Source organism: Heterodontus francisci, chromosome 41, assembly GCF_036365525.1.
Source record: "Heterodontus francisci isolate sHetFra1 chromosome 41, sHetFra1.hap1, whole genome shotgun sequence".
NCBI classification, from domain to species: Eukaryota; Metazoa; Chordata; class Chondrichthyes; order Heterodontiformes; family Heterodontidae; genus Heterodontus; species Heterodontus francisci.
Genome location: NC_090411.1, coordinates 7,459,605 through 7,473,517, shown reverse-complemented (window position 1 = coordinate 7,473,517; position 13,913 = coordinate 7,459,605). Strand labels below are relative to the sequence as shown.

General features: G+C 56.4%; 15 non-coding genes and 2 pseudogenes across 15 annotated transcripts; all 17 read right to left on the bottom strand.

Moving 5' to 3' along the window:
- Positions 1–84: 84 nt before the first annotated feature.
- On the bottom strand, positions 85–275 carry LOC137354085 (U2 spliceosomal RNA). Its single transcript, XR_010970234.1, has one exon. It is a non-coding gene; the product is annotated as a U2 spliceosomal RNA (small nuclear RNA).
- A 386-nt stretch (positions 276–661) lies between these two features.
- LOC137353834 (U2 spliceosomal RNA) lies at positions 662–852 on the bottom strand. The gene has a single exon (XR_010969986.1). It is a non-coding gene; the product is annotated as a U2 spliceosomal RNA (small nuclear RNA).
- A 386-nt stretch (positions 853–1,238) lies between these two features.
- On the bottom strand, positions 1,239–1,429 carry LOC137353823 (U2 spliceosomal RNA). The gene has a single exon (XR_010969975.1). It is a non-coding gene; the product is annotated as a U2 spliceosomal RNA (small nuclear RNA).
- Positions 1,430–1,815: 386 nt separating this feature from the next.
- LOC137354834 (U2 spliceosomal RNA) lies at positions 1,816–2,006 on the bottom strand. The gene has a single exon (XR_010970501.1). It is a non-coding gene; the product is annotated as a U2 spliceosomal RNA (small nuclear RNA).
- A 386-nt stretch (positions 2,007–2,392) lies between these two features.
- On the bottom strand, positions 2,393–2,583 carry LOC137354084 (U2 spliceosomal RNA). Its single transcript, XR_010970233.1, has one exon. It is a non-coding gene; the product is annotated as a U2 spliceosomal RNA (small nuclear RNA).
- Positions 2,584–2,969: 386 nt separating this feature from the next.
- On the bottom strand, positions 2,970–3,160 carry LOC137353812 (U2 spliceosomal RNA). The gene has a single exon (XR_010969964.1). It is a non-coding gene; the product is annotated as a U2 spliceosomal RNA (small nuclear RNA).
- A 386-nt stretch (positions 3,161–3,546) lies between these two features.
- On the bottom strand, positions 3,547–3,737 carry LOC137354823 (U2 spliceosomal RNA). Its single transcript, XR_010970500.1, has one exon. It is a non-coding gene; the product is annotated as a U2 spliceosomal RNA (small nuclear RNA).
- A 386-nt stretch (positions 3,738–4,123) lies between these two features.
- Positions 4,124–4,314, bottom strand: LOC137353801 (U2 spliceosomal RNA). Its single transcript, XR_010969953.1, has one exon. It is a non-coding gene; the product is annotated as a U2 spliceosomal RNA (small nuclear RNA).
- A 386-nt stretch (positions 4,315–4,700) lies between these two features.
- Positions 4,701–4,891, bottom strand: LOC137354812 (U2 spliceosomal RNA). Its single transcript, XR_010970499.1, has one exon. It is a non-coding gene; the product is annotated as a U2 spliceosomal RNA (small nuclear RNA).
- A 386-nt stretch (positions 4,892–5,277) lies between these two features.
- LOC137353973 (U2 spliceosomal RNA) lies at positions 5,278–5,468 on the bottom strand. The gene has a single exon (XR_010970123.1). It is a non-coding gene; the product is annotated as a U2 spliceosomal RNA (small nuclear RNA).
- Positions 5,469–5,854: 386 nt separating this feature from the next.
- LOC137353972 (U2 spliceosomal RNA) lies at positions 5,855–6,045 on the bottom strand. The gene has a single exon (XR_010970122.1). It is a non-coding gene; the product is annotated as a U2 spliceosomal RNA (small nuclear RNA).
- A 386-nt stretch (positions 6,046–6,431) lies between these two features.
- Positions 6,432–6,622, bottom strand: LOC137353790 (U2 spliceosomal RNA). Its single transcript, XR_010969942.1, has one exon. It is a non-coding gene; the product is annotated as a U2 spliceosomal RNA (small nuclear RNA).
- A 386-nt stretch (positions 6,623–7,008) lies between these two features.
- Positions 7,009–7,199, bottom strand: LOC137353971 (U2 spliceosomal RNA). Its single transcript, XR_010970121.1, has one exon. It is a non-coding gene; the product is annotated as a U2 spliceosomal RNA (small nuclear RNA).
- A 386-nt stretch (positions 7,200–7,585) lies between these two features.
- Positions 7,586–7,776, bottom strand: LOC137353970 (U2 spliceosomal RNA). The gene has a single exon (XR_010970120.1). It is a non-coding gene; the product is annotated as a U2 spliceosomal RNA (small nuclear RNA).
- Positions 7,777–8,162: 386 nt separating this feature from the next.
- On the bottom strand, positions 8,163–8,353 carry LOC137353779 (U2 spliceosomal RNA). The gene has a single exon (XR_010969931.1). It is a non-coding gene; the product is annotated as a U2 spliceosomal RNA (small nuclear RNA).
- A 386-nt stretch (positions 8,354–8,739) lies between these two features.
- On the bottom strand, positions 8,740–8,912 carry LOC137354291 (U2 spliceosomal RNA; annotated as a pseudogene).
- Positions 8,913–11,066: 2,154 nt separating this feature from the next.
- Positions 11,067–11,208, bottom strand: LOC137354714 (U2 spliceosomal RNA; annotated as a pseudogene).
- Positions 11,209–13,913: the final 2,705 nt, after the last annotated feature.

Here is a 13,913-nt window from a genome sequence, read left to right as displayed (position 1 = left end):
AACTGCAGCAAAGTCAGCCGAGCAGCAGCGCCGTCACTATTGCGAATTCTATTTTTCAGCAGGGGTCTCGCCCCCATGGAGGGGGGAAGCTGCACCGCTCCTGGAAACACTGCAATACCAGGTGGATGCATGGAGTGGACGGGGCAAGCTCCTGTTCCATCTCCCTGTCCCAAAAATCAATTTAATATTTGGTCCCCAGATAGGGGACGGATCAGATATTAAACTGATAAGAACAGATACTACACTTGATCTTAGCCAAAAGGCCGAGAAGCGATGGCCGTAAAACTGCGTTTGCTGCGCGCGTCAGGCCCGGCGTGCGGCCTCTACCTCAAAGTAGCCGCCGGGTGGGCGAGCCTAGGGTGAAAGAGGCGACGGCGGGCGGTCTTTGAGCCAGAGCTCCTTTTGTTGCCGGGCCTTGCAAGCAGAAAGGAAAGCACGCGTGCATGCCACGCGCAGCCATTCCTTGCGCTTCTTCGCGAGGCATTGCGCAGAGAAAAAGACACGCGCGCGCTGGGCAGCAAAGGGCGGCCTGCAACTGCGGGGCAATCCAACAGGGGGCAGCGTAGCGCCCACGGAAAACTGCAGCAAAGTCAGCCGAGCAGCAGCGCCGTCACTATTGCGAATTCTATTTTTCAGCAGGGGTCTCGCCCCCATGGAGGGGAGAAGCTGCACCGCTCCTGGAAACACTGCAATACCAGGTGGATGCATGGAGTGGACGGGGCAAGCCCCTGTTCCATCTCCTTGTCCCAAAAATCAATTTAATATTTGGTCCCCAGATAGGGGACGTATCAGATATTAAACTGATAAGAACAGATACTACACTTGATCTTAGCCAAAAGGCCGAGAAGCGATGGCCGTAAAACTGCGTTTGCTGCGCGCGTCAGGCCCGGCGTGCGGCCTCTACCTCAAAGTAGCCGACGGGTGGGCGAGCCTAGGGCGAAAGAGGCAACGGCGGGCGGTCTTTGAGCCAGAGCTCCTTTTGTTGCCGGGCCTTGCAAGCAGAAAGGAAAGCACGCGTGCATGCCACGCGCAGCCATTCCTTGCGCTTCTTCGCGAGGCATTGCGCAGAGAAAAAGACACGCGCGCGCTGGGCAGCAAAGAGCGGCCTGCAACTGCGGGGCAATCCAACAGGGGGCAGCGTAGCGCCCACGGAAAACTGCAGCAAAGTCAGCCGAGCAGCAGCGCCGTCACTATTGCGAATTCTATTTTTCAGCAGGGGTCTCGCCCCCATGGAGGGGAGAAGCTGCACCGCTCCTGGAAACACTGCAATACCAGGTGGATGCATGGAGTGGACGGGGCAAGCCCCTGTTCCATCTCCTTGTCCCAAAAATCAATTTAATATTTGGTCCCCAGATAGGGGACGTATCAGATATTAAACTGATAAGAACAGATACTACACTTGATCTTAGCCAAAAGGCCGAGAAGCGATGGCCGTAAAACTGCGTTTGCTGCGCGCGTCAGGCCCGGCGTGCGGCCTCTACCTCAAAGTAGCCGCCGGGTGGGCGAGCCTAGGGCGAAAGAGGCGACGGCGGGCGGTCTTTGAGCCAGAGCTCCTTTTGTTGCCGGGCCTTGCAAGCAGAAAGGAAAGCACGCGTGCATGCCACGCGCAGCCATTCCTCGCGCTTCTGCGCGAGGCATTGCGCAGGAAAAAAGACACGCGGGCGCTGGGCAGCAAAGGGCGGCCTGCAACTGCAGGGCAAACCAACAGGGGGCAGCGTAGCGCCCACGGAAAACTGCAGCAAAGTCAGCCGAGCAGCAGCGCCGTCACTATTGCGAATTCTATTTTTCAGCAGAGGTCTCGCCCCCATGGAAGGGGGAAGCTGCACCGCTCCTGGAAACACTGCAATACCAGGTGGATGCATGGAGTGGACGGGGCAAGCCCCTGTTCCATCTCCCTGTCCCAAAAATCAATTTAATATTTGGTCCCCAGATAGGGGACGTATCAGATATTAAACTGATAAGAACAGATACTACACTTGATCTTAGCCAAAAGGCCGAGAAGCGATGGCCGTAAAACTGCGTTTGCTGCGCGCGTCAGGCCCGGCGTGCGGCCTCTACCTCAAAGTAGCCGACGGGTGGGCGAGCCTAGGGCGAAAGAGGCGACGGCGGGCGGTCTTTGAGCCAGAGCTCCTTTTGTTGCCGGGCCTTGCAAGCAGAAAGGAAAGCACGCGTGCATGCCACGCGCAGCCATTCCTTGCGCTTCTTCGCGAGGCATTGCGCAGAGAAAAAGACACGCGCGCGCTGGGCAGCAAAGAGCGGCCTGCAACTGCGGGGCAATCCAACAGGGGGCAGCGTAGCGCCCACGGAAAACTGCAGCAAAGTCAGCCGAGCAGCAGCGCCGTCACTATTGCGAATTCTATTTTTCAGCAGGGGTCTCGCCCCCATGGAGGGGGGAAGCTGCACCGCTCCTGGAAACACTGCAATACCAGGTGGATGCATGGAGTGGACGGGGCAAGCTCCTGTTCCATCTCCCTGTCCCAAAAATCAATTTAATATTTGGTCCCCAGATAGGGGACGGATCAGATATTAAACTGATAAGAACAGATACTACACTTGATCTTAGCCAAAAGGCCGAGAAGCGATGGCCGTAAAACTGCGTTTGCTGCGCGCGTCAGGCCCGGCGTGCGGCCTCTACCTCAAAGTAGCCGCCGGGTGGGCGAGCCTAGGGTGAAAGAGGCGACGGCGGGCGGTCTTTGAGCCAGAGCTCCTTTTGTTGCCGGGCCTTGCAAGCAGAAAGGAAAGCACGCGTGCATGCCACGCGCAGCCATTCCTTGCGCTTCTTCGCGAGGCATTGCGCAGAGAAAAAGACACGCGCGCGCTGGGCAGCAAAGGGCGGCCTGCAACTGCGGGGCAATCCAACAGGGGGCAGCGTAGCGCCCACGGAAAACTGCAGCAAAGTCAGCCGAGCAGCAGCGCCGTCACTATTGCGAATTCTATTTTTCAGCAGGGGTCTCGCCCCCATGGAGGGGAGAAGCTGCACCGCTCCTGGAAACACTGCAATACCAGGTGGATGCATGGAGTGGACGGGGCAAGCCCCTGTTCCATCTCCTTGTCCCAAAAATCAATTTAATATTTGGTCCCCAGATAGGGGACGTATCAGATATTAAACTGATAAGAACAGATACTACACTTGATCTTAGCCAAAAGGCCGAGAAGCGATGGCCGTAAAACTGCGTTTGCTGCGCGCGTCAGGCCCGGCGTGCGGCCTCTACCTCAAAGTAGCCGCCGGGTGGGCGAGCCTAGGGCGAAAGAGGCGACGGCGGGCGGTCTTTGAGCCAGAGCTCCTTTTGTTGCCGGGCCTTGCAAGCAGAAAGGAAAGCACGCGTGCATGCCACGCGCAGCCATTCCTCGCGCTTCTGCGCGAGGCATTGCGCAGGAAAAAAGACACGCGGGCGCTGGGCAGCAAAGGGCGGCCTGCAACTGCAGGGCAAACCAACAGGGGGCAGCGTAGCGCCCACGGAAAACTGCAGCAAAGTCAGCCGAGCAGCAGCGCCGTCACTATTGCGAATTCTATTTTTCAGCAGAGGTCTCGCCCCCATGGAAGGGGGAAGCTGCACCGCTCCTGGAAACACTGCAATACCAGGTGGATGCATGGAGTGGACGGGGCAAGCCCCTGTTCCATCTCCCTGTCCCAAAAATCAATTTAATATTTGGTCCCCAGATAGGGGACGTATCAGATATTAAACTGATAAGAACAGATACTACACTTGATCTTAGCCAAAAGGCCGAGAAGCGATGGCCGTAAAACTGCGTTTGCTGCGCGCGTCAGGCCCGGCGTGCGGCCTCTACCTCAAAGTAGCCGCCGGGTGGGCGAGCCTAGGGCGAAAGAGGCGACGGCGGGCGGTCTTTGAGCCAGAGCTCCTTTTGTTGCCGGGCCTTGCAAGCAGAAAGGAAAGCACGCGTGCATGCCACGCGCAGCCATTCCTCGCGCTTCTTCGCGAGGCATTGCGCAGAGAAAAAGACACGCGCGCGCTGGGCAGCAAAGGGCGGCCTGCAACTGCGGGGCAATCCAACAGGGGGCAGCGTAGCGCCCACGGAAAACTGCAGCAAAGTCAGCCGAGCAGCAGCGCCGTCACTATTGCGAATTGTATTTTTCAGCAGGGGTCTCGCCCCCATGGAGGGGAGAAGCTGCACCGCTCCTGGAAACACTGCAATACCAGGTGGATGCATGGAGTGGACGGGGCAAGCCCCTGTTCCATCTCCTTGTCCCAAAAATCAATTTAATATTTGGTCCCCAGATAGGGGACGTATCAGATATTAAACTGATAAGAACAGATACTACACTTGATCTTAGCCAAAAGGCCGAGAAGCGATGGCCGTAAAACTGCGTTTGCTGCGCGCGTCAGGCCCGGCGTGCGGCCTCTACCTCAAAGTAGCCGCCGGGTGGGCGAGCCTAGGGCGAAAGAGGCGACGGCGGGCGGTCTTTGAGCCAGAGCTCCTTTTGTTGCCAGGCCTTGCAAGCAGAAAGGAAAGCACGCGTGCATGCCACGCGCAGCCATTCCTCGCGCTTCTGCGCGAGGCATTGCGCAGGAAAAAAGACACGCGGGCGCTGGGCAGCAAAGGGCGGCCTGCAACTGCAGGGCAAACCAACAGGGGGCAGCGTAGCGCCCACGGAAAACTGCAGCAAAGTCAGCCGAGCAGCCGCGCCGTCACTATTGCGAATTCTATTTTTCAGCAGAGGTCTCGCCCCCATGGAAGGGGGAAGCTGCACCGCTCCTGGAAACACTGCAATACCAGGTGGATGCATGGAGTGGACGGGGCAAGCCCCTGTTCCATCTCCCTGTCCCAAAAATCAATTTAATATTTGGTCCCCAGATAGGGGACGTATCAGATATTAAACTGATAAGAACAGATACTACACTTGATCTTAGCCAAAAGGCCGAGAAGCGATGGCCATAAAACTGCGTTTGCTGCGCGCGTCAGGCCCGGCGTGCGGCCTCTACCTCAAAGTAGCCGATGGGTGGGCGAGCCTAGGGCGAAAGAGGCGACGGCGGGCGGTCTTTGAGCCAGAGCTCCTTTTGTTGCCGGGCCTTGCAAGCAGAAAGGAAAGCACGCGTGCATGCCACGCGCAGCCATTCCTTGCGCTTCTTCGCGAGGCATTGCGCAGAGAAAAAGACACGCGCGCGCTGGGCAGCAAAGAGCGGCCTGCAACTGCGGGGCAATCCAACAGGGAGCAGCGTAGCGCCCACGGAAAACTGCAGCAAAGTCAGCCGAGCAGCAGCGCCGTCACTATTGCGAATTCTATTTTTCAGCAGGGGTCTCGCCCCCATGGAGGGGGGAAGCTGCACCGCTCCTGGAAACACTGCAATACCAGGTGGATGCATGGAGTGGACGGGGCAAGCCCCTGTTCCATCTCCCTGTCCCAAAAATCAATTTAATATTTGGTCCCCAGATAGGGGACGGATCAGATATTAAACTGATAAGAACAGATACTACACTTGATCTTAGCCAAAAGGCCGAGAAGCGATGGCCGTAAAACTGCGTTTGCTGCGCGCGTCAGGCCCGGCGTGCGGCCTCTACCTCAAAGTAGCCGACGGGTGGGCGAGCCTAGGGCGAAAGAGGCGACGGCGGGCGGTCTTTGAGCCAGAGCTCCTTTTGTTGCCGGGCCTTGCAAGCAGAAAGGAAAGCACGCGTGCATGCCACGCGCAGCCATTCCTTGCGCTTCTTCGCGAGGCATTGCGCAGAGAAAAAGACACGCGCGCGCTGGGCAGCAAAGAGCGGCCTGCAACTGCGGGGCAATCCAACAGGGGGCAGCGTAGCGCCCACGGAAAACTGCAGCAAAGTCAGCCGAGCAGCAGCGCCGTCACTATTGCGAATTCTATTTTTCAGCAGGGGTCTCGCCCCCATGGAGGGGGGAAGCTGCACCGCTCCTGGAAACACTGCAATACCAGGTGGATGCATGGAGTGGACGGGGCAAGCCCCTGTTCCATCTCCCTGTCCCAAAAATCAATTTAATATTTGGTCCCCAGATAGGGGACGGATCAGATATTAAACTGATAAGAACAGATACTACACTTGATCTTAGCCAAAAGGCCGAGAAGCGATGGCCGTAAAACTGCGTTTGCTGCGCGCGTCAGGCCCGGCGTGCGGCCTCTACCTCAAAGTAGCCGCCGGGTGGGCGAGCCTAGGGCGAAAGAGGCGACGGCGGGCGGTCTTTGAGCCAGAGCTCCTTTTGTTGCCGGGCCTTGCAAGCAGAAAGGAAAGCACGCGTGCATGCCACTCGCAGCCATTCCTCGCGCTTCTGCGCGAGGCATTGCGCAGGAAAAAAGACACGCGCGCGCTGGGCAGCAAAGGGCGGCCTGCAACTGCAGGGCAATCCAACAGGGGGCAGCGTAGCGCCCACGGAAAACTGCAGCAAAGTCAGCCGAGCAGCGGCGCCGTCACTATTGCGAATTCTATTTTTCAGCAGGGGTCTCGCCCCCATGGAGGGGAGAAGCTGCACCGCTCCTGGAAACACTGCAATACCAGGTGGATGCATGGAGTGGACGGGGCAAGCCCCTGTTCCATCTCCTTGTCCCAAAAATCAATTTAATATTTGGTCCCCAGATAGGGGACGTATCAGATATTAAACTGATAAGAACAGATACTACACTTGATCTTAGCCAAAAGGCCGAGAAGCGATGGCCGTAAAACTGCGTTTGCTGCGCGCGTCAGGCCCGGCGTGCGGCCTCTACCTCAAAGTAGCCGACGGGTGGGCGAGCCTAGGGCGAAAGAGGCGACGGCGGGCGGTCTTTGAGCCAGAGCTCCTTTTGTTGCCGGGCCTTGCAAGCAGAAAGGAAAGCACGCGTGCATGCCACGCGCAGCCATTCCTTGCGCTTCTTCGCGAGGCATTGCGCAGAGAAAAAGACACGCGCGCGCTGGGCAGCAAAGAGCGGCCTGCAACTGCGGGGCAATCCAACAGGGGGCAGCGTAGCGCCCACGGAAAACTGCAGCAAAGTCAGCCGAGCAGCAGCGCCGTCACTATTGCGAATTCTATTTTTCAGCAGGGGTCTCGCCCCCATGGAGGGGGGAAGCTGCACCGCTCCTGGAAACACTGCAATACCAGGTGGATGCATGGAGTGGACGGGGCAAGCCCCTGTTCCATCTCCCTGTCCCAAAAATCAATTTAATATTTGGTCCCCAGATAGGGGACGGATCAGATATTAAACTGATAAGAACAGATACTACACTTGATCTTAGCCAAAAGGCCGAGAAGCGATGGCCGTAAAACTGCGTTTGCTGCGCGCGTCAGGCCCGGCGTGCGGCCTCTACCTCAAAGTAGCCGACGGGTGGGCGAGCCTAGGGCGAAAGAGGCGACGGCGGGCGGTCTTTGAGCCAGAGCTCCTTTTGTTGCCGGGCCTTGCAAGCAGAAAGGAAAGCACGCGTGCATGCCACGCGCAGCCATTCCTTGCGCTTCTTCGCGAGGCATTGCGCAGAGAAAAAGACACGCGCGCGCTGGGCAGCAAAGAGCGGCCTGCAACTGCGGGGCAATCCAACAGGGGGCAGCGTAGCGCCCACGGAAAACTGCAGCAAAGTCAGCCGAGCAGCAGCGCCGTCACTATTGCGAATTCTATTTTTCAGCAGGGGTCTCGCCCCCATGGAGGGGGGAAGCTGCACCGCTCCTGGAAACACTGCAATACCAGGTGGATGCATGGAGTGGACGGGGCAAGCCCCTGTTCCATCTCCCTGTCCCAAAAATCAATTTAATATTTGGTCCCCAGATAGGGGACGGATCAGATATTAAACTGATAAGAACAGATACTACACTTGATCTTAGCCAAAAGGCCGAGAAGCGATGGCCGTAAAACTGCGTTTGCTGCGCGCGTCAGGCCCGGCGTGCGGCCTCTACCTCAAAGTAGCCGCCGGGTGGGCGAGCCTAGGGCGAAAGAGGCGACGGCGGGCGGTCTTTGAGCCAGAGCTCCTTTTGTTGCCGGGCCTTGCAAGCAGAAAGGAAAGCACGCGTGCATGCCACTCGCAGCCATTCCTCGCGCTTCTGCGCGAGGCATTGCGCAGGAAAAAAGACACGCGCGCGCTGGGCAGCAAAGGGCGGCCTGCAACTGCGGGGCAATCCAACAGGGGGCAGCGTAGCGCCCACGGAAAACTGCAGCAAAGTCAGCCGAGCAGCGGCGCCGTCACTATTGCGAATTCTATTTTTCAGCAGGGGTCTCGCCCCCATGGAGGGGAGAAGCTGCACCGCTCCTGGAAACACTGCAATACCAGGTGGATGCATGGAGTGGACGGGGCAAGCCCCTGTTCCATCTCCTTGTCCCAAAAATCAATTTAATATTTGGTCCCCAGATAGGGGACGTATCAGATATTAAACTGATAAGAACAGATACTACACTTGATCTTAGCCAAAAGGCCGAGAAGCGATGGCCGTAAAACTGCGTTTGCTGCGCGCGTCAGGCCCAGCGTGCGGCCTCTACCTCAAAGTAGCCGCCGGGTGGGTGAGCCTAGGGCGAAAGAGGCGACGGCGGGCGGTCTTTGAGCCAGAGCTCCTTTTGTTGCCGGGCCTTGCAAGCAGAAAGGAAAGCACGCGTGCATGCCACGCGCAGCCATTCCTCGCGCTTCTGCGTGAGGCATTGCGCAGGAAAAAAGACACGCGGGCGCTGGGCAGCAAAGGGCGGCCTGCAACTGCAGGGCAAACCAACAGGGGGCAGCGTAGCGCCCACGGAAAACTGCAGCAAAGTCAGCCGAGCAGCAGCGCCGTCACTATTGCGAATTCTATTTTTCAGCAGGGGTCTCGCCCCCATGGAGGGGGGAAGCTGCACCGCTCCTGGAAACACTGCAATACCAGGTGGATGCATGGAGTGGACGGGGCAAGCCCCTGTTCCATCTCCCTGTCCCAAAAATCAATTTAATATTTGGTCCCCAGATAGGGGACGTATCAGATATTAAACTGATAAGAACAGATTTTTTTTTTTCCAAAATATACTTTATTCATAAAAATCTGTAAAAATTACATTGCCAAACAGTTTCCAAACAGCACGAAAAAATACAAACATTGCAAAAGAGATCTGTTTCTTTCAATAATGTCATGAGTTTCTTCCCAACCCTTCCGTTTCACAATTGTCATGTCAATTACAGTTTTACATTTACAGCAATTGAGAATATTAACGATACAGTTCGAGGGGCTTCCGATGGTTCCAGCCCCTCAGTCCAGCTTGGTGGGGGAACCTAACACTGTGGTCTTTCCCCATTGAGCCTTTGCTGCGGCTGCCCCAAGCTTTAGTGCGTCCCTCAGCACGTAGTCCTGGACCTTGGAATGTGCCAGTCTGCAACATTCGGTGGTGGACAACTCTTTGCGCTGGAACACCAGAAAGTTTCGGGCAGACCAAAGGGCGTCTTTCACCGAATTGATAGTCCTCCAGCAGCAGTTGATGTTTGTCTCGGTGTGCGTCCCTGGGAACAGCCCGTAGAGCACAGACTCCTGTGTTACAGAGCTGCTTGGGATGAACCTTGACAAAAACCACTGCATCTCTTTCCACACCTGCTTTGCAAAGGCACATTCCAGGAGGAGGTGGGCGACCGTCTCTTCCCCACCACAGCCAACGCGGGGGCACTGTGCGGAGGGGGCGAGACTTCGGGTGTGCATGAAGGATCTGACGGGGAGGGCCCTTCTCACCACCAGCCAAGCTACGTCTTGGTGCTTGTTTGAAAGTTCTGGTGATGAGGCATTCCGCCAAATGACTTTGACGGTCTGCTCGGGGAACCATCCGACAGGATCCACCGTTTCCTTTTCCCGTAGGGCCTTGAGGACATTCCGTGCAGACCACTGCCTGATGGACCGGTGGTCAAAGGTGTTTTTCCGCAGAAACTGCTCCACGAAGGATAGGTGGTACGGCGCCGCCCAACTGCACGGAGCGTTCCGCGGCAATGTGACCAGGCCCATCCTTCGCAACACCGGGGACAGATAGAACCTCAGCACGTAGTGACACTTGGAGTTTGCGTACTGGGGATCTACACATAGCTTGATGCAGCCGCACACGAAGGTGGTCATCAGGATGAGGGCCACGTTGGGTACATTTTTCCCGCCCATGTCCAGAGATTTGAACATCGTGTCCCTCCGGACTCGGTCCATTTTAGATCCCCAGACGAAGCGGAAAATGGCTCGGGTGACTGCCACGGCGCAGGAGTGGGGTATGGGCCAGACCTGCGCCACGTAGAGCAACAACGTGAGCGCCTCGCACCTGATGACCAGGTTCTTACCCACAATGGAGAGAGATCGCTGCCCCCACATGCCCAACTTTTGTCGTACCTTGGCTACTCGCTCCTCCCATGTTTTGGTGCACGCCCTGGCCCTTCCGAACCATATCCCCAGCACCTTCAGGTAATCTGACCTGACGGTGAAGGGGACAAAGGATCGGTCAGCCCAGTTCCCAAAGAACATGGCCTCGCTCTTGCCGTGGTTAACTTTGGCTCCCGAGGCCAGTTCGAACTGGTCGCAGATGCTCATCAGTCTGCGCACGGACAGCGGATCCGAGCAGAAGACGGCGACGTCATCCATGTACAGGGAGGTTTTGACCTGAGTGCCTCCGCTGCCTGGGATTGTCACCCCTCTTATGCTCGCATCCTTCCTAATAGACTCAGCAAAGGGTTCAATACAGCAAACAAACAAGACCGGGGACAGAGGACAGCCCTGTCTGACTCCAGATTTGATCGGGAAACTTTCAGATTCCCACCCGTTGATTGACACTGCGCTACTGATGTTTGTGTAGAGCAGTTGGATCCAATTGCAGATTCCCTCCCCAAACCCCATTTTGGAAAGCACGTCCATCATGTAGGTGTGCGATATCCTGTCAAAAGCCTTCTCCTGGTCCAGGCTGATGAGGCAGGTGTCCACCCTCCTGTCCCGTACGTAGGCGATCGTATCCCTGAGTAGCGCGAGGCTATCAGAGATCTTCCTGCCGGGTACAGTACAGGTCTGATCGGGGTGAATCACCAGCTCCAGAGCAGACTTGACTCGACTGGCTATGACTTTGGACAGAATCTTGTAATCAACATTAAGCAGTGAGATGGGCCGCCAATTTCTGATTTCTACCCTCTCCCCCTTCTGCTTGTAAATGAGGGTGATGATGCCTTTTCTCATGGATTCTGACATGCTACCGGCCAGGAGCATACTCTCGTATACTTCCAGCAGGTCCGGGCCGACCCAGTCCCACAGGCCGAGTACAACTCTGATAAGAACAGATACTACACTTGATCTTAGCCAAAAGGCCGAGAAGCGATGGCCGTAAAACTGCGTTTGCTGCGCGCGTCAGGCCCGGCGTGCGGCCTCTACCTCAAAGTAGCCGCCGGGTGGGCGAGCCTCGGGCGAAAGAGGCGACGGCGGGCGGTCTTTGAGACAGAGCTCCTTTTGTTGCCGGGCCTTGCAAGCAGAAAGGAAAGCACGCGTGCATGCCACGCGCAGCCATTCCTCGCGCTTCTGCGCGAGGCATTGCGCAGGAAAAAAGACACGCGCGCGCTGGGCAGCAAAGGGCGGCCTGCAACTGCGGGGCAATCCAACAGGGGGCAGCGTAGCGCCCACGGAAAACTGCAGCAAAGTCAGCCGAGCAGCAGCGCCGTCACTATTGCGAATTCTATTTTTCAGCAGGGGTCTCGCCCCCATGGAGGGGGGAAGCTGCACCGCTCCTGGAAACACTGCAATACCAGGTGGCCCTTTCATCACCTTTCATACCAAAGACCCTTTCATCACCCACCCCTCCCACGGAATCCCAAAGACCCTTTCATCACTCTCCCCCTCAGGAAATCCCAAAGACCCTTTCATCACCCTCCCACCCAGGAAATCCCAAAGACCACTTCATCACTCTCCCCCCACAGGAAATCCAAAAGACCCTTTCATCACTCTCCCCCTCAGGAAATCCCAAAGACCCTTTCATCGCCCTCCCACCCAGGAAATCCCAAAGACCCTTTCATCACCCACCCCTCCTCAGGAAATCCCAAAGACCCTTTCATCACCCTCCCCCCCAATAAATTCCAAAGACCCTTTCATCACCCTCCCCCCCAGGAAATCCCAAAGTCACTTTCATCACTCTCCCCTCCAGGAAATCCCAAAGACCCTTTCATCACTCTCCCCCTCAGGAAATCCCAAAGACCCCTTCGTCACCCTCCCCCCTCGGAAATCCCATGGACACTTTCAACACGCTCCCCGCCCCAGGAAATCCCAAAGACCCTTTCAACAGCCTCCCCCCAGGAAATCCCAAACACCCCTTCATCACCCTCCACCCCTCCCCCCCAGGAAATCCCAAAGACCCCTTCATCACCCTGCCCCCCAGGAAATCCGAAAGACCCCTTCATCACACAGCCCCCAGGAAATCCCAAAGACCCTTTCATCACCCTCCCCCCAGGAAAACCCAAAGACCCTTTCATCACTCTCCCCACCCAGGAAATCCCAAAGACTCTTTCAACACCCTCCCCCCCCAGGGAATCCGAAAGACCCCTTCATCACACACCCCCCAGGAAATCCCAAAGACCCTTTCATCACCCTCCCCCCAGGAAATCCCAAAGACCCTTTCATCACTCTCCCCCTTAGGAAATCCCAAAGACCCTTTCATCACCCTCCCCTCCCAGGAAATTCCAAAGACCGTTTCAACACCCTCCCCCACCCAGGAAATCCGAAAGACCCCTTCATCACACACCTCCCAGGAAATCCCAAAGACCATTTCATCACCCTGCCACCAGAAAATCCCAAAGACCCTTTCATCACCCTCCTACCCAGGAAATCCCAAAGACCCCTTCATCACCCTCCACCCCCACGGAAATCCCAAATTCCCCTTCATCAATCACCCTCCCCCCCAGGAAATCCCAAAGACCCTTTCATCACCCTCCCCCCGCCCCAGGAAATCCCAAAGTCACTTTCATCACACTCCCCACCCCAGGAAATCCCAAAGACCCTTTCATCACACTCCCCCCTCAGGAAATCCCAAAGACCCTTTCATCACCCTCCCCCCCAATAAATTCCAAAGACCCTTTCATCACACTCCCCCCTCAGGAAATCCCCAAGACCCTTTCATCACCCTCCCCCCCAATAAATTCCAAAGACCATTTCATCACCCTCCCCACCAGGAAATCCCAAAGACCCTTTCATCACTCTCCCCCTCATGACATCCCAAAGACTCTTTCATCACCCAACGCCGAAGGAAATCCCTAAGATCCCTTCATCATTCTCCCCCCAAGAAATCCCAAAGACCCTTTTTTCACCCTCCCCACCAAGGAAATCCCAAAGCGCCTTTCATCACCCTCCAATCGCAGGAAATCCCAAAGACCCTTCAAACACCCTCCCTCTCAGGAAATCCCAAAGACCCTTTCATCACCCTCCCACCCAGGAAATCCCAAAGACCATTTCATCACCCTCCCACCCAGGAAATCGCAAAGACCTCTTCATCACCCTCCCCCCCCACGGAAATCCCAAATTCCCCTTCATCACCCTCCCCCCCAGGAAATACAAACACCCTTTCATCACCCTCCCCCCGCCCCAGGAAATCCCAAAGACACTTTCATCACACGCCCCACACCAGGAAATCCCAAAGACCCTTTCATCACCCTCCCCCCCCTCAGGAAATCCCAAAGACCCTTTCATCACCCTCCCCCCCAATAAATTGCAAAGACCCTTTCATCACCCTCCCCCCTGGGAAATCCCAAAGTCCCTTTCATCACTCTCACCTCCAGGAAATCCCAAAGACCCTTCAATCACCCTCCCTCTCAGGAAATCCCAAAGACCCTTTCATCACCCTCCCCCCCAGGAAATCCCAATGACCCTTTCATCACCCTCCCCCCACAGGAAATCCAAAAGACCCTTTCATCACTCTCCCCCTCAGGAAATCCCAAAGACCCTTTCATCACCCTCCCACCCAGGAAATCCCAAAGACCCTTTCATCACCCACTCCTCCTCAGGAAATCCGAAAGACCCTTTCATCACACTCCCCCCCAATAAA